The following is a 24,393-nucleotide window of genomic DNA, read 5'->3' as shown; positions in this document are numbered from 1 at the left end:
AGTGAGAAGTGTGTAACTCTTTCCTTCACTCAAACACTTAGAGGTCATTGTAAGGCTACTAATTGGCCTGATTTTGATATGGTTGTGTCTGAGGGAATAAAGAGGCCCAAGGAGAAGAAGAGAGACGTGGAAACAGTCTGTTGGTGGAGCTATCAGAATACATATAACATTTCCTGATTAAGTTCTTGGTCTTATACGGGTATGGTTTGTGGTCCCCAAAACAAGCACAATAATAACATCAAAGATCACTGATCATAGATCACCATGCAAGATATAATAATAATGGGAAAGTTTGAAATACAGCGGAATACTGCAAAAATAACTACGATGTGATACAAAGACCTGAAGTGAACACAGGCTGTTGGAAAAATGGCAATAGGTTTGCTGGACACAGGGCTGCCACAAACCTTCAATTTGTAGAAACATGCAAGATCTATGAAGCTCAGTAAATCAAAATGCAATGAACAAGGTATACCTGTAGTCATCACCAACTCACCCCAAATTGGTGCCCTCCTTGTTAAAGGTTATTGTGGATCTTTAAATTAAAATAGAATTTGTTTTTCTAATTTCTGGGGAGGGAGTGAGAGAGATGCTGTAGCACAGAGCAGAGAAAGAGAAACACGTATACTCAGGGTAGACTCCCAGCACAGGCCTCTCCACCCCGCAGCCCTTTTCCCTTTTGAGAAGCTCTTAGAGCACAGAAGCAGACCTGTTCTCAGGGCAAACATCTTACTTTTAATACCAGGGGGCTGGCAATCTGGTCAGCATCAGTTTGTACACTATCCTTGTCCTGAGGGATTTTACAGGAATTCAATCAGGAAGGAAACTGTGGAAGTACATGAACACTGGGCAAAAACAGCTGCCAACTTCATTTAGGATGGAACTTTAACATGAAGGAACAAGGTCTAGGAGCATTTTGCAGCCCACTTTGGAGAGCAGTTAAGAAAAATGCCTCCTCAGGACAGTGGCAGACCAGGTGAAAACCTGAAAGAATAAGACAGGTAGCTTATGGCAGGTTTACTTTATCACGCCAGCACCTCTTAACCTCCCCTTCAGCCTGCAGGGCCAGATGTAGCTTGTAGTTTGGAATAAAAGACAAAAAGGCAAGTGCCTAGTTCTAACATAAAACCTTTGGGAAATGCACATGTTAGTTCATCCGGGTTCAGCAAATAGAGCAATCTTTAGTTCTTCATTAATTTTTACATTAAAAGAAAGAAAAAAGACAAGAAGAAAATATCTGGGTTTAGAATGGCACAGACGATTTACAAAAAAAATAAAAGAGGGACATTATTTTCCATAATCAGGTCCAGTTTTCATATGTAGTTTTCATTTTTCAAAGCTAAATTAAGTAACCCTCTAATGTAAAATAAGTGTTGGCCATTGAATAGAATAAAATTAATTGATCTAGAAGCTTGTTGTCAGATTGGAAAAAGTAAGGCCAGAAGATAAGCCTCTCCATTATTCATAGTAGCAAGAAAGACCAAAACAAAATACTCAACAACCAAAGATCATTTTTGATGCAGGACCATCTTACTCTTAGGAAATCTTTGCTATTAAACCTATTCACTGTGCCTAGTTCTAAGTGAGGTTCTTAACTTCCTTTTCCTTTTTTGTCTCAGCATTGAATTTATATTCTCACACTGAGGCTTAAGAGAACCCTGGTTCATAGTTCAGAAAGACATTGCTTTCTAGGGAGGTCTAACACAGGTCCTCAGGGCATCTCATCCATCCTGTGCTTGCATGGCACTCACTACCAAGGGAGCCCATTAGGAAAGAAGGGCACACTGAAGTCTGAACTGAAAGCTGTCAGAAAGGGAACACCCGGATGCTGGTTGCAGCAGCTATAGCTGAGATTCCATTTGTCTTCAGAGCATCACCAGAAAACATACATATTCTGTTACAAACTCCACTTCTCTCTCCAACCCATAGTGTCCTTAATGCAAGAGGCAGATATGCTTCCCGCCTGGAGATGTGGCAGCAACCAGACTGTCAACCAAGACTCTAATTAAGTGGTATGTGTCATGCTTCTAAGGCAATCCAGCCAGAAATCAGCCTTCCCATTTTACTGAATAAAGACATGCATCTTTATCTACCCATTGGCAGGAAAGCAATACTACTAATCCAAGAAGCAAAGGTGCTATGACTTAGATAGTGCATTTACACCACAAATCTTTGAAGAAGTAAGAGAGTGTTGAAAACTGCTTTATTGCCTCATGTGCCAGCTGTAATCTGACATACACAAATGTAGGAAAATTATTATTTTCTGAGCTGGTAGAATTTCATAAAAACCAGTAAACTGGAATCCACACTCAGACCTATGAAATATATGCTATCCAAATATTAGTGAATGTGAATAGATGCTGGTCTGGATTAAATCTTTCTTTTTGCCTTAAAGAGACTAAAACTACCTTTCTACCTTGTCCAAATTCATGATGATCATGGAATTGGACAGAAAACCCAGTTCCTCCACAGCCCAAACACTCATGAATGGGAAACAAATGAGAGATATTCTTTTTTTTCTTAAATTTTTATCTTTACAACACTTAGCCCCCAAGAAAGGGGGCAAAGAATCAAATTTTGTGGTTTTTTAAAATATTTTTATGAGATTTGTGAGGCTACTTTTGCTACTACAACATGGCAAGCAGGGAGTTTCAAGATTGTGATTTTATTAAGGAATAGAAGACAACCTTTTTTCGACAGGGCTCTACAAAATATTCCATCAGCAGAAGTGTTAGGCAGGTCGGAAAGACTAAGTTTTTCAAGGTATTAAATTAAAAGATGTTGAATTACGTTAAATGCCCCACATTGAATTGACATTTCCCCTTTTTTAATGCAAGCTAAGATTGATGAAAAATACCACTTATCTACATTAAGGGTCAAAATCTCTCACAAAAAGAGCTTCTGGTTCAACACGTCAGAGCAGAGTCAGTCTTCCATAATCCAGGGACCAAGACGCGGATCACATTCTGATGATCCAATTAATGGTGGGATACTTTGCAATCATCCGGCAAGCAAGGCCCCTAACAGATTGTGGGGCTGTAACATCAATTTCTTAAGTGCATTTAAAGGATTACAAATGTTAGTCCTGGCTTGAGATTGAAACACCTATTGAGGTGCTCTGAACCACATTACTGTAATTGGGTACCTGAATTAATGCCATTTCTTCTGATGGGTGAGTTGAATACATTGGAATTAAGAGTTCTTTTTGCTGTATTTCACTTTCTCATTTTTTCTTCCTTTTTTTTTTTTTTTTTTGGTTTCCTTGGAACATAAATCTGAATTGAAATAACTCTTTGTTAATCCAGATAGCTTTAATTACAGCCCTCAGGAATCCAAGTATTGTCCTCATTTTACCTCATGCACTGTTTGGGTGCACTCTTCTTTGAGCTTGTTATCTTAATATGCAGCACTTAGACAATGAAAATACAATTCTTTTCTTTAAAAAACTAAGGGAATAAGGGGAGGGGAAAAGGGAGAGGAAGAAGGCTCTGCTTCTCTTTCCTTCCAGCCACATGAACCTCGTTATGAACACAGAGGATAGCACTTGAAATTCATTACAGGCCTGGAGAATTAAGATCCAAAGCCTCCCTAAATCTTTCACTCTTTCTGAGGTTGGTTACAGTAAAAGTTCTGATTGAGGAAGAACTAAATAGGTGGGTATTGTCTGGATATTTTAAACTTCAAAATAAGGATTTTTACCTTCTTTCCCACCTTAATCTCCATTAAGTCCCTCAACTAAGGGGAAATCACATAGTGTCACTGCGTCAAACCTCCCCAAAGCTTGCTATGGTAAACTGAATGAAATCTACACTCCACACTTGAGTCTAAAAGGTCCTATGTGCTCTTCCTGCTCAGCTCTGATGTCATATTTGATTGCTCTCCAACCTATGCACCAGGCTGCGTCCTCATGCAGCTTCCTCCTGTCATCCAAGTCCATCACGCTTCTCCGTCATTAAGGCCCTCTGCCTTAGGCATTCTACTCTGAGACTTCACCCTCACTCCTTTCAGATTTCCACTCAAATATGAATTTATAGAGTTCCCTGACTCCTCTATAAAATAATACTGATGTGCCCCCATCATTCCCAAGTCGTACACTCTTTCTTCCCCTACCTCATGTTTCTTCATAGCATCTGTGCATGTGTGTGTGTGTGGTGTGCGCACATGCATGCAAATTAGTAGTATATGCACCACACACACTCAGAAACAATGACAAACAAGTAGGAACTTTGTTTCATTCACTAGTAGAACACAGGTAACCAGAATAGTACCTGGCACAATTCAAATATTTGTTTAGTTGGATTGAACTGAGTTTTTGCATGGCTAATTCTGCCTCATTATTCTGGTCTCAGATCCAATATTTTCTCACAAAGGACACCAGATGACCCTTATCTAAAGTAGCACTTTCCCTATCCTCTCCCTTATTACTTTGTTTTATTGCCTTACTGTCCTTTACCAACATCTGAAGTATCAATGTAGGTACGTATGTTTGTATGTTTGCATACGTTTAATGTCTATTTCTTTATCCTATTACTTAAAGTTCATGAGGGTGGGAAAATGTTTTTCTGTCTTGTTCAATTTGATGCCTTTAGTGTCAAGAACAGCACTTGGCATGTAGAAGGAGTACCATAAATATTTGTTAAATGTGTATGCAATTAATTCAACCAGAGGGAGTCAAATGTGCAAGAGCTTTTATCAAAGTAGGGTTGTAGATGACACAAATTTTCTTCACCTAGTATACTGATAACATTGATAGAGTACAATTTATTCCACCTACTATAGAAAAACAAAGCTGGTCATGGTAGTTATCACTGGCTTTGGTAAAGAGGCACAGAAGAGCTGTGAAGAAAAGTCTGACTTAGAGAAAAGCTGCCTCTGGACAAAATTGGAAAATAGGTGTTGCCTGTCAAGCTGTGCCCCCATCTCTCCTGTTCTGTGCCCTTTCCTGGCTTGTAAGCTATACTGTTTTATCTCCTCTACTCTGAAGCATCCAGTGGCCTTCATGACAGTACCTGACTCAATTTTCCCCTCCCCTGAAAACACTCCTACTCTGGAACTTTCTGACTCATCCTATCCTTGTCTTTCTTCCAAAACATCCAGATTCAGGCATCATATTCTCCCAAGTCACTACTCTTAGGCTTAAGCTAACCTGGCAAACCTCTGGACTTAAAAAACATCAGCTGGCACTAATAATGAACAGGACCCCACTTTCCTGGAAGAGTGATACACCCTCCACTCAGGATGTCTCCACTCCACTCCTCTCTGAGAGGAAGGGAAAGAAAGCTGCATTTCTATTGTGCCAAGAAGGAAACCATCTACAGAAGGTTCCCAGTGTCTCTTGTCTTTCTTTCCTTTGTCACAATAACCACTTAACCATTTTCATTCCTGATAGTAAAAGTAATTTTCCAAAAACACAGTAGCAAATTTAGATCATGTAAAAAGAACAAAATTTAAATAACCCATAATCCTAAAATCCCTAAATAACAACTTTGTAGTTTGTTTCTTTTTGGTCTCTTCTCTTTGGATATCTTTACATGGTCAATATCATACTCTATATTTAGTTTTCCCCCAGTTAATATATTGTGAAAATATATCCATGATTTTATGTATTCTTGATCACAATTTTAGACAGGAGAGCATATTTCACTCTAGGGATTCATTGCCATTTAGTTAACAATGCCCTATAAGAAATTACTAGGTTATTTTAAAATTTTTACTTATAAACAAGGAAACAATAAACATATGTCTTTGTCTAGAGGAGTTGGCAAACTTTTCTGTAGAGGTCCAGATAGTCAATATTTTAGGCTTTATGAGCCATATGGTCTCTGTTTCAACTACACATTTCTGCGTAGCCAGAGACAATGAGTAGATAAATGGCTGTGACTATGTTCCAATAAAATTTTATTCACAAAAACAGACACTGGACAGAATTTGGCCTGAGGGCAGCAGTTTGCCAACCCAACCCCTGGTCTAGATCTCTGACTGCTTTCTCAAAATGCATAAAAGTGGAATCACTGAGCCAAAGGGGTGAACATTTGTAACAGATATTGAAATACCTATTATTCATCTTAAATATGGTTGCACGCTTGAGTTTTCACAATAACAAAGTCACTAATTTAGTTAACTTAGAGGAATCCTGACCCAATTAACATTCCTCAAAAGAGAGGGCAACTGAGGCCCAGATAAAGCTGAACCTGGATCTTCTGTTTTATTAGACACTCCCCTTATGTAGTTCACCTTAAAGATAGTTATATGTGTATAACTATCTGGGAGTACTGCAACAGTGCAGTCACTAAACTAAGAAAAGACAATTTCTTGAATTCTCAGGGCTTTGATAACTCAACATTCCTTCAGGTAAATAATTCAATGGCAGTCACCAGCAGGGTGATGACTACTCTTTTAGTTTAAAATGAGTAAGATAAGAGGCTTGTTAATCATGTATTATGATTACTGCTTAGGCCACAAAGGAGAGTTGACAGTACCAGTTACAGTACATCAAGGTCTGCCATGCACAATTTCTGCTACTAGGGCTCTATATTATTAAAGTTTGAAGATGTGTGAGGGTATAAATGACCCCTAGCTAAAATTTTCAAGTAATATTTAGTATTTACATTATAAATCTGCTCTAACATGGCATTATGTTGCAATTTTAGTTTTACTTAATAAACTGTATGGGACAGAGAGCCTATCTGCTATCTTTATTCTCAACAGACAAAAAATTTAAATACATTCTCAAGAGAGTTCAAAAGGTACCATGATTTAACTGGAGTAGAAAGGAAGGGGATAAATTTTAATTCCCAAAATGATTTTCTTCAGGGGAGTATGAACTTTTTTTTTTTCTTTTTAATTCTGTCATGTTTTCTTTTTAACTACACAAACACATCCTTTCCCGGCAACCAACCAGAGATGATGGGAGCTGGGATGAATCCCATGAGTCATTTTAGTCCAGGCTCCTGTGTCGGCAGAGCAGTTTTCATGATTCTTAATCATCTCATCTCTCTCTAAGCTGGGCGTGTCCAGGTCTGTGATTCTACTACGATATGAATGGATATTAAACCCTGGGTGAACCTGCTCTTCATTCACGGCCTATTATCAAAGCATCATGACTGCTGAGCTGAGGGGTCCTTGCCCAAATACAGACATCGGGCATCTGGGTGGCAAGAAACACAGTGGTGGTGGCCATGCCCTCTAATTCTGTAATACACAATAATATGTTCAGGGAGCAGAAGAGGGACACTCCATTCTTGTCTCCTGTGGCTAATGTTTTTTAATCATAAACAAATGCTGTTCCAAGATGTTGGTATAGGACAGCATTTCTTGACCTCAGGATTATAAACATTTAGAGGGAGATAATTCTTTGCAGTGGAACGCTGTCCTGTGCATTGTAGGATGTATAGCAGCATCCATGGTTTTTGCTACCCACTTAGTGACAACCAAAAATGACTCCAGACATTGGCAAATGTCCCCTGGGGTAATGGTGGGGGGTGAAATCATCCTGGTTGAGAAGGACCTAGAATGGCAACCCAAAGGCAGAAAGACATGTAAAAGTACAAACTCCACTTGGCCATCTCCTTTGTCAAGTATGCTTCTAGAATAAAGAAAGCAACGCAGCCCCGAGAAGAGACACCAGAAAGACTGAGCCCTACATGGACACGTAAATTTTTCTCTATCTGAAGTTTAGAATGTCTGACTTGTTGTGTTCAGCAGTCATCACAAAGCTAGATATGAATTTCTTGGCTTTTTTTTTCTTTTTTTTTTTGACTCATTAGGTTGCCCTGCTCAAAATGATTTACACAGAGATAATTAAACTTAAGCCCTAAGGACTAGTTAACTGTTTAGCAGTGTATACATTTCATATAGCCATTTCCATACATCTAGTTTTAAATTCATTAACAAAAATTAATAGCTACCCAGCGCTCTACATTGCGCAGCATGTTGCTATGGTATGCTTGCTAAATTACCCCTTTCTATCACTCCTCCAGCGATCTCATAGACAGTTAAACTTTGCTGTGCTGGAAATGTTGCCTACCAATTTGCAGCAAAGCTCATATTTACTATATTTAGTGTGAATAATTGACTGCATTTCAGAAAATATTTGTCTCCATTTGGTGTGCCTCTGGAACATTCTATCAGCTTTAAAGAAGAGTACCTGCATTTTTTTCACTCTTTGAAGAATCACTGAGAAACATTTAATAGGTAATACTAGCGTTGAATATGCATTAGAAATATATGTTTTACTAATATTATCCTTCCTCTGAAAATCCCTTAACTGCACTTAAATATCTTGTATTTTTTCCTCCTGGCGTATTTTATGAGGACAAAATGCCTTTCTGATATGAACTACCTATGACCCATTAAATAATTATCTTTTTATTTCTGAATACCAATATAAAAAGAAAAATGAGACAATAAATCTCTTTTCTATAAACTTATTGACACAATTTTACATATTATAGAATTTTTGGTAATTAAAATATATTTTCCATTAAAAAATAATCTCTAATCATTCTTTACCAATATTTACATTGTTCACTTCAGGTTTGAAAAGGAGTCAGGGTGAACTAATTTATTGTTTACACTCAGAATCCTAGGTGGCCCAAACCCATAAAGGTAGTACAATGCACTGTATCTTTCGTTCTTAGTACTTATCTTAATCTTAATAACTAGCCAGACAACTGACTCCAGAGTCTGGGGCTTATCAACTGGAATTCGTCACATGAACCCAACAGAAGACAAGAAATACATTATATAACAATGCTATACAAGTCATTATCTCTTGACATTTAAAGGTATGCATTCAAAAAGCTATGTAAGGCTTTTATTTATTTATCTTTTGCTGAACTCAAATTCCACTTGTTTCTATTAAATTTGATAGCAAACGAACAGAAATGCCCTTGTTAGGTATTATCTGCAAAGAGTTTACTACCAAGAGATCAAAAGGATTTGTTGTACTTCATTTCAGCATTGGCTATTTGGAAAAATCAGGTTGAAAAACTTTCTTTGATACAGATTATTTAGGAAACAGATTAATAAGAAAATAAAAAGGCCCATGCTCCTCAAATATTGAGAAATGTCAACTACTTCAGTAGAAATTTCAGTATCTTCCCAATAGCAGTTTTTCTGGATTCCTTTGAATCCAGCTTCCTTTGAAGTAGCTTATACAAACAACAGTAATATTGAGCCATCTATATTACACTTTTCCCAGACCATGTCTTGGGTTAAAAACAGGACATGACTCTTTCAACTATTCACATGGAAGGTATCTTCTTCAGCAGAAAGAAGTTTGTGAACTCTCTTGTTTTGGTAAATGATTTATTATAAATATTTCTAATTGTACTTTAAATATTCATTCTAAATAAATGGAGACTCTGAAAGGTGTAATGCACTTTATATCCTTCTGCAAGATAAGATTTATTTCTCTTACCAGTTTTATAGAACATTTATTATGTCTATAATTAGCTAAATATTTTTACTGAGACTTCAAATAGAAATATATACACAATTTAAAATGCAGATCCAAACCATCAGCATCATCCAAATAAATATTTTCTTTAAAATCACTCCTTTTGAATTTTATTTCTTCAAAAGTTGTGAATGGTGAAAGTATTTGTTAAATGACAGCTGAATTTTTGCTTTTTACCAATGTTGTCAATATTAATATACTTTCTAATAAATGCTACCTATTACCTTTTCTCTTCTCCAGAAGAAAACATCAATCCATTAGTTAGTTTAAGAACTCTTAGTAAAACATATTATTTTTGGTGTGAGTGGCATTAACTTTATTAACACTTGCATTGTTGAAAAGATGTAGTCACTACCCAACTCTCCATAGGTAGTTTTAAGCCAAAACCTTATGTGGAAATTGCACCATGTCTGGAAACAGGCTAAAAATAAGATACAGTGAAATATATAATGTATATGTTTAGCCTAGTAATTACATAATACACTGTACTCCTATCTCCTTTATTCCAATAATCAAAGGTGCATTTCTTGATGACATTTCAATATATGCAAAATTAAAGGTAGCAGAGTTTAATATGTAGCAGAGTTTAATATGAAAAGATATATATCATTTCCCCTAGGAATTAAACTCTTCCTGTGATCTGTAATAAATACCGTGCTGTTTTACAAAATGGGAATAAGATTGATGATATTGATCATAAGTTTCATATTTTTCATTGAATCTATTGATGAATCATTTACCAAGAATGAATGGGACAAAAGATCTTTGGAAATATTGCTTAGTTAAGAAAGAGATGTGCTTAGATAATATCACAATATTTTATCAAAGCTATCATGTAAAGTGCTGATAAATGTTTTATCTTTCTGGAAGATACGGCCCTCTAGAAATGTGTGTCTAAGCACTAAAACAGGTATGGTTTACATGCATGTGTTTAGATGTGTAGTCTCCTTATCTAGTATGTATAACACTCCGCCAACATGATATTTTGTTTTTATTGAATACATTCTACACTATCTATCAGATATCATGATGTAAGTATGTTTTTCTGAACCCTTAGAATCCCGGCAGGACTGGAAGAAAGGTTAAAGATCTATGACTAATTAGAAAGATAATTTTTTGTAAAGAAAGAAAAACTACACTTCTCAGAGTGCCCACTCATTACTAAAAGCTGTGTACTTTGAGTCAGTCAACCTGAAACCAACAAGATGCACTTGCTGCTTTTCTTGTTTTGGCATCAAAGTTAGTTTTGAAAACATGAGTTTAGGAGAGAACTACTTGTTACGGACTAAATGTGTGCATTCCTCCAAAATTCACGAGTTGAAATCCTCTCCACTTCTCACCATGTAATGGTATTAGCAGGTGAGGCCTTTGGGTGGTAATTAGGTCATAAGAGTGGAGCCCTCATGGATGAGATTAGTGCCTTTATAAAGAGGCCAGAGAGCGCTCTTGCCCTTTTTGCATTGTATGAGGATACAGGGAGAAGTTGACAGTCTACAAATTGGATGAAGGCCCTTACCAGAACCTGATCATGCTGACAGCTTGATCTCAGACTTTCAGTCCCAGAACTGTGAGAAATTAAATTTCTGTTGTTTATAAGCCACACAGTCTACGGTGCTTCGTTACAGCAGGCCGAACTAAGGCACTACTGTTGGCTGCTAATTTGCAGAAATGTGCATCTCTCATTGACCTTGCTGAAGATCCTTTTATTTTCGTGAACGTTATACAAATAAACAAGACCCATCAAACAAATATTAGGAAACTGGTATTTAGGAAGAGTAGAAAAGTCACTCAAGTAGGGCCACACTGATATCAACTTTACAAAATAATAAAATACAAAAAAAATCACCAATGGATTGGTCCAAAGAAGAGAATTCAAGACTTTGACAGAGAGCCCTTAGAAGGGACAGTAAGAAAGAAAAGCAATCTGAGAAAGAATGACATGCAACCTATTGTTGTTGAGAAGTTTGTCGGATAGATGAAAAAAGATTTAAAGCAAAGAAAAAAAGTTTCCCCAAAGGGTTGTTTATGCTTGGTTTATTTGAGACTTAAGAAATACCCCTTTAAAAGTATTATTTTGTCCAAGTCCTTCACTCTTGAAATTCATCGTCACCACCTTTAAAGAGATTAGTGGTAAAGGTTGGCTTCTTCATAGGCAGTACTGATATACTCTGGGTTCTTGGCACTCTCTTACAATAATATTAGTGAAAAACCACTATTAGTTAATCAAGATGGTGAACACAACCCAGGTAGGCAGGACATTGTATAAGAAATTCTTTGGAGTAGAAACCGTGGTACACAAATTAGCAACTGAAGACATAAACAAGATCAAAGAGTTCTGATATAATTGCAAAAAAATAGCTCAGTTATCTGTTAAGCATTTTACTATTTAGTACACATTTTGGCAATTTAGCATATCTTGTGTTTTATTTCTACAATGAAATTGTAAACTCCTGAAAGGCAAGAAAAAAAAATTGTTCATACCATCTTGTTTAATATAAGACAAAATTGATCAGAGGTAAGCAACACTTATACGTTAAGTTTCACTGAATTTTGAATAAAATTCGATTTATAGGATGCTCAAAAAGCATAGAAGTTCTGAGCAAAAAAAAAAAAGTTGAATAATCTGATTTTTCAGATTAAGGTATTGAAGTCCTAAATGTCAGAGAATCTAATCCAAAGTCCAGGCATTTAGTTCTAGAGATAGGACTCATCCTACCTTATCTTCTTACTTCCTACCAGGGCTCTTTCCGCATTAAGATTTAATTGTTTGACTCTCTTGAAACACATTTGAGTCACTCTGACCATGGCCTCACTTACTTTTCTAGGTCCCAGGAAACCTAATATGCACCAGGTACTACCTACTTATTGTGAGATTTTATAAAAGTGCTTTTAGCCTGCATTTCAGCCTATTAGAACCCCTGTCCTTTGCAAAGAGTTCCCAAACTTTGTAGTACTGTATATCTTAGTCAAGGACATAAACACACAGCAAAAATGTTTATACTCTGACAGGTATGCATTATGCTAAAGGACTGAATCAAGTTAATGGTAGAAATAACCAAACCTCTTTTGTACACACTGTAGAGCAGTGTATATAGGCCAACTGGCTGACTGGTAGCAAAAAAAAATGACAAGTCCTTCTGATTGAGGCTTCACTTTCAGAGTAGATCCTATGCCTTTATCAACTTACCTTTCACGTGCTGCCGGTTCACTCTGAAATATCCAGCGTGGATCATGCCATGTCCGACTTCAAAAAAGTTCAATGGCACACATTCTAACATGAGAAATCATAAAGTCCAAACTCCCTTATGTAACATTTGAGATCTTTCCTATTTTGTCTTCAATTCAGTGTTGTATTTAGCAATTACATTCAGTTTCTACACACACCTTCACTCTAGCTCCTCCGTTTTTCTGTTCTTTCACATGCTTCCTTGTCTTTATGCATGCAGCCCAAGAACCCTCAATGCTCCCGCAACATACAGACTCACTAAGACCCCTTTCTCCCACACTCAGTGTATCCACCCATCACATGTTACCTCTCTTCCAAAGACCGGGTAAACTCACTGGTCCTCCAAGATGCCGTTCCTTATCCCCCAAGCACCAATAAAGCATTCATTTCTGCAAACTTTCACAGCGAGTTGCTTTGAGTGCTGTTTCTAGCTTTCATCTGTTTTATTTAGTCTTTCCTGCATTTCAAGCACTTCATGAAAATTTCTTGGTGAAATGATTCAACTGATTCAATTGCTTTTCTATCTTTTCATTGGACATACACTTCTCACCATTTATAGGTTTTTAAAAGTCTGTTTATACCTTTCAGAACATGTGTGCCTTCCTTTGAATCTGAAACACTGTGCTAATCCTGACATAGAGCATGAGCCCAGACACAATGCCATCAATTACCTTGTGAATCAGCTGGGAGTTAGGCTCAGCTGGCTGCTTCTGCAGCTTCCACAAAAGCTCCCTAGATGTGGCCGGGCGCGGTGGCTCATGCCTGTAATCCCAGCACTTTGGGAGGCCGAGGCAGGTGGATCATGAGGTCAAGAGATGGAGACCATCCTGGCCAACATGATAAAACCCTGTCTCTACTAAAAATACAAAAATTAGCTGGGTATGGTGGCGTGTGCCTGTAATCCCAGCTACTCGGGAGGCTGAGGCAGGAGAATCCCTTGAACCCCAGAGGCGGAAGTTGCAGTGAGTCGAGATCGCACCATTGCACTCCAGCCTGGGGACAGAATGAGAGTCCATCAAAAAAAAAAAAAAAAAAAAAGGAAAAAAAAAACTCCCTAGATGTAGTTCTAACTAGACAGTAATACTCTTGAAGATTAGGGAGTTGTCTTACCCATTTTTACATGCCTTGAAGCATCCAACGAATACCAGGTAGGTAGACAAATGTGTACACAAGCCTGAAGATCAACAGGAACTGATACATTTTGTGGAAATGCAAGTTAATTAACTGCCCAGACTAAGAGCACTCACCCTTTCCACTTTCACTTCTCAGGGCAGGAGAAATGATCATGTCTATGTGGAGCCTGAGGTAACTACTTACGGCTGTATAGTAGTCTTGGCTGATGGATACCAGAGCTCTGATATAATTGCAAAAAGTAGCTCACTTTCTCTGTTAAGCATTTCATTGTTTAGTACACATTTTGACAATTTAACGTATCTTTTGTGTTTTATTTCTACAGTGAAATTATAAACTCCTGGAAGGCAAGCAAAAAAAATTTTTGACAAAATTGAGCTGAGGTAAGCAAGCACTTTACATGTTAAGTTTCACTGACTTTTGAATAAAATATTGGTTTATAAGATGCTCATAAAGCATAGAGTTTTTGCTCATGTTTGGCTGCTCAACTTTTGGTCACACTGAACAATCCTGTAGAAGTGCTGGGTCCTCTGCAAATACCCGTGGACCAACAGAAAGCTCCTCGCTGGAGAGTCTGGCCGGTTAGGCTTTAAGGTCTATGGGTCAATGTCAGGCTCCATTTTGGAAGAATTTGTCCCATATATATTCTCACCCTGAAGAGGAAAGGGTAATGCTTTTTTTAAAAAAAATCATTTAGTACCTATGGGCCACTGATATGACACTTAGATTCAATACTCTGAAACAAAAACATGTAAAAGTTGGCTTGAACAATAACAGGGCTTAGGTACAAAGCCATGTTCCTGGCAACCGCATCTAAGAAACAATAAACAGTAGCTCTCTCTTCAAAGTTGTGCTGCTGTTACTGTAGCTGACTTGAATGCTTCTTTGGTGCCAATCACTGGGAAAAGAGCTTTCTGTGAATTATCTCATTTAATTGTTAGAAAAAAATCTCGTGGGTATATTATTTCTCCATTTTACAGATAATAAAAGTCCAACTCTGGCAGATTAAAAAACCTGTACAAATTCAAAAGGTAAGGTAGAACCTCAGGCCAGCTAAAATGCAAAACAAAATGCTTTTTGAATTTAATGTAAAGATGATACTGCCAAGGCCGCAATGAGTCTGCCAAGGTCCAATAAGTCTGAGTCTGTGGCACGTGGAAGGAAGAGTCCTCTCTGGGACACATCTGCACTTAATCCACCCAATTAGGTGTCTCCGCCTGCCCCCTCCCCTGCTCCCCGGCAAGGCAAAACACCTGTGAACCAACCAGATCAATGCAGCTGCAAAGATCCTGCAGCTGCTGCATCTGCACAACACGCCTAGTGACAGTTCCCCACTTGAAAATGCAGTTGTGCAAAGGACTATGCAGAGTATGTTTTCCCTCCCACTCTTTCCATTCTCATTTCTTTCTCTCATGTTTATGGACTTTATCTCAATTCGAGTGAAGGCAGTTGTGCTGAATAACGATGAGGTGCTTCCTCCAGTGCTGCACAGTGATAGTCTGATAGTTTCAGCCGGCTTGGAATTCTTCAAATGTCTTCTTTTTGTTATCATCAAAAGAGGTGACCTACTACCTGGGGCATTGTGTTGACACCTATGGATACCAAAGAGGCAAAGGATTCGATTTTCTCCTTTTTTTCCCGGTCTTCCCTGGAATTGTAACTCACTTGCTTTGTTTCTTATGAAAAAAAAAAAAAACTTTCTATGAAAAGAAAATATAGAATAGAGTCGATACACAGTGTTTTCAATATCAAGAAAAACAGATGAATGGATCTCAAACTGATGTAAAGGAAAATTTCCTGGAAAGCATGCTCTTTACATTTCCATATAGATATTACCAGTTGCTTAATCAATATGTCTGTCTCTGCTTCTCTCTTCATCACACACACACACACACACACACACACACACACACACACACACCTTGGAACGAATAGAAGCGATTTGAGAGTGAAGAAGTTCATCTTGACCTGAAATTGCTTTTGGAACAAGTCCATCTCTGACATCAAAACAATTTCTGTCAAAGTGTCTGGGTTCAAGCAACCCACAAAATAGCAGCTTATTTAAAAACCAAATCCACTCCTTATTGAAAGTGGTGATATTTGAAGCACACACAAGTAAAACTAATTTAACCTTTGGAAAGTTATCTCTGGAGAGAAGAGTCAAAATCCCTTTATAAGATTTTTAAGCACTGCAATTATTGACGAAGAGTATATTACTTCAGTTTTCTCTGATCAGGAAGAGGAAAAAAGAGAAAACCCCACAAGAGACATCAGCAGCTGTCAGGCTATTTTCCAACTGCAAAGAGGTAGTTTACAGTGGGCTTGTGCCAGTCTCTTAAGACTCAGTTAAGAAGCCTTTTTAAAATGCCTTAAAAAGCCAACTCATACATTAATCAAGTTGAGCCCTCATCCATACTTACTGCAATACATCAATTACTATGTCTTTTTTAAAAAAATAAATTCCAGTTGACAGCAGACACCTTATTAAGGCCCACTAAAATGATACAATAAGTAGAAGGCTATTAATATTGCTCTTTTTTTTCTCCTTGCTATTGTCTTGCTGCACTGGTCTGCAAACAAATTCAGGCTGCATTACAATTAATGCCAGTGGAACTCCTTCTAACGACTTCCAGCTTGCTAATTTTTTACGCTAATAATAAAAAAAGGCATTGCTATGCAAGAACGACCCCCTTTTATCATGCTAGCATAGCACACCAGAGAGTGTCTGCTATTGTTCACATGAAAGACAATTAAACCCTGGAACATCAAACCTAAAAATGACAATCTGCTAACCAGCACTGGGCATTGCTCAATGCTTTTCTCTATTTTCTGAACTGATAGGAAACAATTCTCTGAAGACATTTCTTTCCTATTCTCCCTTAACCACCTTTTGGGGAAAAAAAAAAAACTTTAAAAAATACCCTTTGCTGATTTATGCATCTCTGCTTGGAATTTATTAACTGTCTAGGGCCAATTTCACTTCAATACTCCTATTGCCTGCAGGTTTAAATTCTGGACACATAAAACGAAATGCACCAATATCATCCACATAGTATCATATTTAAAAATAAACATTAAAAGTATTCTTTAAAAATGCACACAATATAAAAGTCTAGAAAGAGAAAGAAAAATCAAATTCTGCAACTCTGTGTATCTCCTCTTCTCTGGGGACCATGCCAGAGAGTCACAGGGCATTCTGAAAACTAAGTCTAGTCCAGATACTAATTTTCCACAAACTCAGAGTAAGAAAAAAAAAATGTCTCTTCATTCTTAGCAATATAAGGATTCATTCACCAAACACAACATGCCCATTTACTGGAAAAATACCCTTTATTTGAGCTTTAATTATAACATACAGAATATAAATATACCCACATAAAAGTTCACTAACTTTCTTAAAAAAAATTTCAAATTTTGACTGACGTTTCCCCCATGGTATAAGGAGAACTAAAATAAGTCAGAAAGTCTGAGTTGCAACCTTTGCCCTGAAACCTGTGAATCTTGGGTCTCAACCAAATCTTGTAAACTCTCTGAGTGTCAGTTTCTTCATTTATAAGGAGAAAAATAGCTCCTTTTTCAAGCACAATTGTAAAGATGAAATGAGAAGATGGATATAAAAACTCTCTGAAAATTGAATCATAATACACTGTAATTAAAATAAATAATTAAGGCTGGGCATGGTGGCTCACGCCTGTAATCCCAGCACTTTGGGAGGCCAAGGCAGGTGAATTGCCTGAGGTTAGGAGTTCGAGACTATCCTGCCCAACAAGGTGAAACCGCATCTCTACTAAAAGAATACAAAAAACTAGCCATGTGTGGTGGCAGGTGCCTGTAATCCCAGCTACTTGGGAGGCTGAGGCAGAAGAATCACTTGAACCCAGGAAGCCGAGGTTGCAGTGAGCCGAGATCGCGTCATTGCACTCCAGCCTGGGTGGCAAGAGTGAAACTCCATCTCAAAAATAAAATAAAATAATTAATTAAATAAAGTTGTTGTGTGACCTCATTAGAGTTGCACTGAAAGCTTTATTTTCTGATTAGTAGTGAGTGACTCTCAAATGCTGGGCATGGCCAGACCTAACATATTTACTCAGCAAGTTTTTGGTAAAAGGGCCAGACACTATCCTAGCTTCTTCACATTTGCCTTTTTATTGCATTCTCACAAGAACTCTCTTGGCAGGGATGATCATTCTCTGATTACAAATGAGGAAACTGAGGCCCAGGAAGATTTGGTGATTCGCCTAAGTGGCACAGTTGAGATTTGAATCACAGTACTGATCACATAGAAGACACTCAATAAATGTCCCCAGCTGTGACCCATTCTTAAGGTGACTTTCCATGGTGGCATCTTGTAAAAGAGAGCAGTTCTGTGAAGCAAGGTTAAGAGATGAGTTCAGGCAACCTGTACTGATATATTGGCTCTGACCCTAGTTGGCATGGACCTTTGGACCAGCCATTAATTCCTCAGTTTTGCATCTGTAAAATACAGAGGTTGTTGTGAGAATGAAGTAAGTCCATGTACAATGTTTAGAAAAATACTCAATAAATGTGAATGTGTATTATTACTTTATCCTCCAGCGCTGTGTGAGAAACTCTACTATGTAAAATAAGCATCAAATAGGATCAGTAGCTTCCGCATTTAACCAAGATAAAGCAACAAGGATCAGACTTACCCTCCCATTTAAAATAATAAAAACACAAACAAAATACCCAGAACAATGTGTAAGATCCTAGAATGAGGTAAAGAGATATAGTGATCTCTAAGAGATTAGAAACAAATAAGGTAAGACTTATGATCATCTCACTTCACTCCCTTGAGAGAGGCTCCAGGCCAAACGCAAAAAGGTGAAGTCAGGCAGAGGCCAACAGACTCCTTCCATTCAGGAGACACATCTAAGAGGCTCAGAAAATCAAGGCAAGAGTAGAATAGAGTACTAGAGAAGACGTTGCTGCAAAGATAGAGAACTCTGGAGATTTGCAGATAGTCCTTTTCAAGTGTTCAACTGAATATTAAACAGCGCATGCATGCAAGGAAACTACTGAAGTCTGGAAAAGGAATCATTAAAAAGTTTAGAGGTACTAGTGCCCAGTGCTTACATAAGACTAGGAATAGTGCTTGCTCTCATCACCCAGATTGGAAAAACCTCATGATTCATGGTACATTAGGCGGGGTACACAGACAGGTCTTTACTCAAAAATGGTAAATAATTAGCTGTAGACTGAGCCCTGTTCCCATCTACCTAACAAATCTTAAAAGTAATAATCTAAAGGATGAAACTACTTCCAAATAACTGCATTCCAGAAAAAGCTAAGGATATTAACAGAAATACAAAATATCCAACATATGAGAAGACAGAATTCTCAACGTCTGGCATCCAATCAAAAGTTACCAGTCACTCAAAAGAAGCAGGCACATATAATCCAAAAGTGAGAAGGAAAAAACCAATTGATTGAAACAGACCCCAAAGCGACCTACATGTTAGATATAGCAGACAAAGGCCAGGTGCAGTGACTCATGCCTGTAATCCCAACATTTTAGCATGCCAAGGTGGACAGATCACTTGAGGCCAGGAGTTCGAGACCAACCTGGTCAACAGGGTGAAACCCCGTCTCCACTAAAAATACAAAAACTTAGCTGGGCATGGTGGCACATGCTTATAATCCCGGCTATTCATGAGGCTGAGACAGAAGAATTGCTTAAATCTGGGAAGCAGAGTTGCAGTGAGGCAAGATCTCGCCACTGTACTGCAGCCTGAGTGACAGAGCGAGACTTTGTCGAAAGAAAGAAAGAAAGAAAGAAAGAAAGAAAGAAAGAAAGAAAGAAAGAAGAGAAGGAAGGAAGGAAGGAAGGAAGGAAGGAAGGAAGGAAGGAAGGAAGGAAGGAAGGAAGGAAGGAAGGAAGGGGAGAGAGAGAGAGAGAGAGAAAGAAAGAAAGAAAGAAAGAAAGAAAGAAAGAAAGAAAGAAAGAAAGAAAGAAAGAAAGAAAGAAAGAAAGAAAGAGAGGGAGGGAGGGAGGGAGGGAGGGAGGGAGGGAGGGAGGGAGGGAAAAAAATAGCAGACAAAGATGTTAAAACAATTATTATAACTATATTTTATATGTCCCCAAATTGGAGGCAAGGGAGATTTATAAGCCTGCAGATTAGTGAAGCTCTGCAAATCCCCAAATAAGAAACATAAAGAAAATGACACCAGGGCATATCATAACCTAGTTGTTCAGAATGACTGGTAAAGTATAAAATCTCAAAAGTAGCCAGAGACAGAAGACACTATGTGGAGACCTGAAGGTAAATAAAATAGATATTTCTCATTGGAAAGAGTGAAAGCAAGAAGACAATATATTGGAACAATATACTCAAAGAAAGAAAAAACTGTCAACTGAGAATCTGAAATATAGCTTTTGAAAACAAAAACAACAAAATACATTTTTACATATATACAAAGGCTGAAAATAATTCATCACAAGCATAACTGCACTACAAAAATGTTCAAGGAAGTCCTTGTGACAGAAGGAAAATGATACCAGATGGATATATGAATTTACAGAAAAGAATGAAGAACACCAGAAATGGTAACTACGATGGTTAATTTATTTGTTATTATTAGTAGTACATCTCTTTAACAACATACTATTTAAACAAAAATCACAATAACAATGTAGTGTGGGGTTTATAATAAATGTAAGAGCAAAACATGTGAAAAGAATAGCACAGAGGTCGAGGGAAGAAACATGGAAATATATTATTGTAAATATCAAATGATAAATGAAGAGATAGAGTTGAATGTAGTGTGAGATAAGTAAAACATGTATACTATAAATCCTAAAATAATAAAGCAAAGAGTTATAGCTAATAAGCCAACTGAAGTCATAAAACGGAATCAATTTATTCAATTAGTCCAAAAGAAGGTAAAAATATGAAGAGAAATAAAACAAAAAAGATGAAATAAATATAAAATAAATAGAAAAATGCTAGATTTAAACCTAACCATATCAATAAACACATTAAATATAAGTGGTCTAAATATTCTAATTAAAAAGTAATAGTCTATAGAATTACAGAGTATAATTCACAATAATTTATTGTATACTTTTAAATAGCTAAAAGAGATGATTTTGAATGTTTCCAATACAAATAAATGCTAAATGTTTGAAGTGGTGAATATGCTAATTATCCTAACATTGATCATTACACATTGTACATATGTATCAAAATATCACACTGCATCTCATATGTATAATTATTATATGTCAATTAAAAGTACTAAAAGCAAAAAAAATTAAAAAGTAGAGATTGTTAGATTGGACAAAAAAGCAAAACTCAACTACATGTTCCCCATAAAAATAAAAACACATGAGAAAAACTCTTGTAACCTGGGTTAGTCAAAATTTTTTTCTTTTAGGTACAATATGAAAAGCATAACCCATAAAAAATCAAATCAATAGACTTCATAAAAATTAAAAATGTATACTCTTTAAAAGACACTGTTGTGAGAATGAAAAGACAAGCCAACACTAGCAGAATATGTTGCAAATCATAAAATCATATAAAGGGTTTATATCTAGAACATAGAAGGAATTATCAAAACTCAATAAGAAGGAAACAAAAAACCTAATACAAAAGTAGGCAGAAGATTAGAACAGAAACTTCAACAAGGAAGATATACAAATGAGAAATGAGCACATGAAAAGATGCTCAACATCATTAGTCACTAGGGGAATGCAAATTAAAACTACAACATACTACTACGCATCTATTAGAATGAATACAATTGAAAAGTCTGATCAAACTAAGGATTTGGAGCAAGTGTAATTCTCATACACTGTTACTGAGAGTGTAAAGTGATCCTACTTTGGAATACAAACAGCTTGACAGTTTTCTGAAAAGTTAAACATACGCTTAATATATGATCTGCTCTCAGGTTTTTACCAAAGAGCAATGAAAGTCTATGTCTATGCAAAACTGTGACAGCTTCAATTTTTTTTTTTTTTTTAGATGGAGTCTTGCTCTGTTGCCCCCGCTGGAGTGCAGTGGCGTGATCTTGGCTCACTGTAACCTCCGTCTCCTGGGTTCAAGTGATTCTCCTGCCTTAGCCTCCTGAGTAGCTGGGATTACAAGTGCATGCCACTACGCCCAGCTAATTTTTGTATTTTTAGTAGAGATGGGGTTTCACCATGTTGGCCAAGCCAGGTCTCAAACTTCTGACCTCATGATCCCCCCCAAAGCCCAGGTTAAAATAACACAAAAATCCACTGACAGTAACTGAATAAACACATTGTAGCTTATACAATTTGATGGTACTTCAATAATGAAAAGGAACTAACTACTGGTTCAACAACATGGATATATGTTAACATAATTATGCTGGTTGAGACAAACCAGATAAAAAAGAGTACATATGGTAGGATTTCACTGACATGAAACTCCACAAAATGCAGACTTATCCATACAGGCAAAAAGCAGATAAGTGATTACCCTTGAGATGGGAGAAGTAGGTCAGTAAAGGGGTCAGAGAAAAGGATTATAAAAGAAAACTTTTGGGGTGAGATCCCTGTTTATTATGTTGATTTAAGGTATGGGTTTCATGGATGTATATGTATGTCAAGATGGATCCAACTGTATACTGTAATGTGTAGATTATGGTATTTCAGTTATATCTCATAGAGCTGGTACAAACAAAGATAGGATTACTGTCCATAAGGAATTTAAAAGTTAATTATTGAGAGAAAGCATGCCTACAAAATTAATGTAATGAATAAGAAGATAATATAAAGTGTTTTGTACAAAATACATGAAAAGTAGAGATCAGTGATTCTCAAACTTTGATACCCATGAGAATCACCTGGAGGGAGTGGAAAAACATAGATTGGTGCGCCCAATGCCCAGAGTTTCTGATTCGGTGGGCCTGGGATGGGGCTCACGGATTTGCATTTCTAACAGGCTCTCTGTGAAAGGTGATGGTGCTGGTCCCAGGACCACACTTTTAGAATCATTGATATATATGAGAATAGGACAATATAGAATAAAGGGTCAATTTAGAAAAGAGAGAAATTATAGCATTTTTTGAAAAGCTTTCTCTTTTCCTTAAGCTCACCATGAAAGAGAATTCAAGTGAATAAAATCTTATTTTATTCTCAGAATTTCTTTCCTTCAAAATTTTACTATGTTCCTACCGAAAATTCCACGTTTTTCAAGTAGATCTCATACTACCTAGTTGCAGAATTCACTGGTTTAGAGTCAGTCAGTATCCTCTTAGAGAGCAATTAAATATCAAACCAGTGAATAAGTTAAGAATAGGGGGAGGGTATAGTCCAATTAGCCAAACCTTTTATTCCCACTTTCTGCCATATTTCAATTATTCGTCTCCTATACCCTTTTGAGAAACAGTTATTATTGTAGGTTTAAAATAAATAAAAGTAGTTTTTCTTTCTCGGGAGTCATGGGCTTTGTTCTTTGCCATTCCCTCTGCGACACTTTTTGTCCTACCTGCTTACTTTCATCTGGCTAATTCTAATCTGCCTTTTAAGCCCGGGCTAGACAGTACTTATTTGCAGAACTTTCCTGGACACACTTCACGCTCACCCTGCTGCACAGGAAGCTCGTCGTCTGTGCTCCTTGTCTCTACTGCATCCGCCATCCTGCACTAAATCATTTTATCACACTCATCCCATTTTTTCTACTTCTTAAATAATGTATTCTCTTTAATGTAATGAAATTACATTTGGGACATCCTAGCTTCCCTGATCCTCTCTGAGTTACACAGTGTTAGGAATAGAGAAGGAGGAGTCAGAGGTCAACAAATCTAGAATCATAAAACTGGAGAGACAGAACATGGGATGAAATTGTAAATATATAACATACACTTGCATACAGGCACATACAAACATTTGGGGGGTTGTTAATGACTTCCCTAAGGATAGTAATTTCAAGTGGCGCCAATCTTTAACCCAGATTGAATCACAGGACAAATCAAGTTTCCCAGTTCCTACTCATGCATTTGACATATTTATGGTCTGCTTTTATAGCTTTTGATCACAATTTCCTATGAGGCAGCTGGTCTCTAAATCAACAAGTCAGAAAAAAAAGAAAAAAAAAAAAAACAGCCAAAGCCCAGTCCTTTAACAAAATTATCTATTGAGGGGGTCAGTGCTGTTTGGAACACATTTAAAACATTTATGAGAGTGATTTTTTTAAATGTCTGCTATTGGATGAGGGTTACATTCAAAGCTTCCAGTTGTACTTTTGAATGACACTAGACTTCTGTGGTAATGCTTCACCCAAAACAGAGATTTAAGGAAATAAAAAAAATTTAAGGAAAAAAAAAAATACAGGAAAAAAAAAAAAAAAAAAAAACTTTACTGAAAATGTTCATTTCAACCAGAAGCAAACGTGTTCTAAGAAAGCAAAGTAGAGTTAGGAACAACTCGGTGTTTCTCTCAGGAGTAACTGTGACCTTTCACACTTGGGGGTTGATAGTCGGGGTGGAGTCACTTAGATCAACTTAAGAAGGAGGCATCTGGGGCTGCCCACCTAAGGAGATTCTTCCCGGAAGCCCAACACGTTGGGAGAACACCCGAGTTCTC

The 24,393-nt window shown here is 37.2% G+C and overlaps 1 protein-coding gene across 3 annotated transcripts in view; it reads right to left on the bottom strand.

The window, feature by feature from the left end:
- ESRRG (estrogen related receptor gamma) overlaps positions 1-24,393 on the bottom strand; it is a 595,005-nt gene that overhangs the window by 342,411 nt on the left and 228,201 nt on the right. The gene's annotated exons all lie outside the window — the stretch shown is intronic.

This window comes from Chlorocebus sabaeus, chromosome 25, assembly GCF_047675955.1.
Source record: "Chlorocebus sabaeus isolate Y175 chromosome 25, mChlSab1.0.hap1, whole genome shotgun sequence".
NCBI lineage: Eukaryota > Metazoa > Chordata > Mammalia > Primates > Cercopithecidae > Chlorocebus > Chlorocebus sabaeus.
The sequence above is the reverse complement of the archived record's forward strand: the minus strand, read 5'-3'. Positions and strand labels throughout refer to the sequence as shown.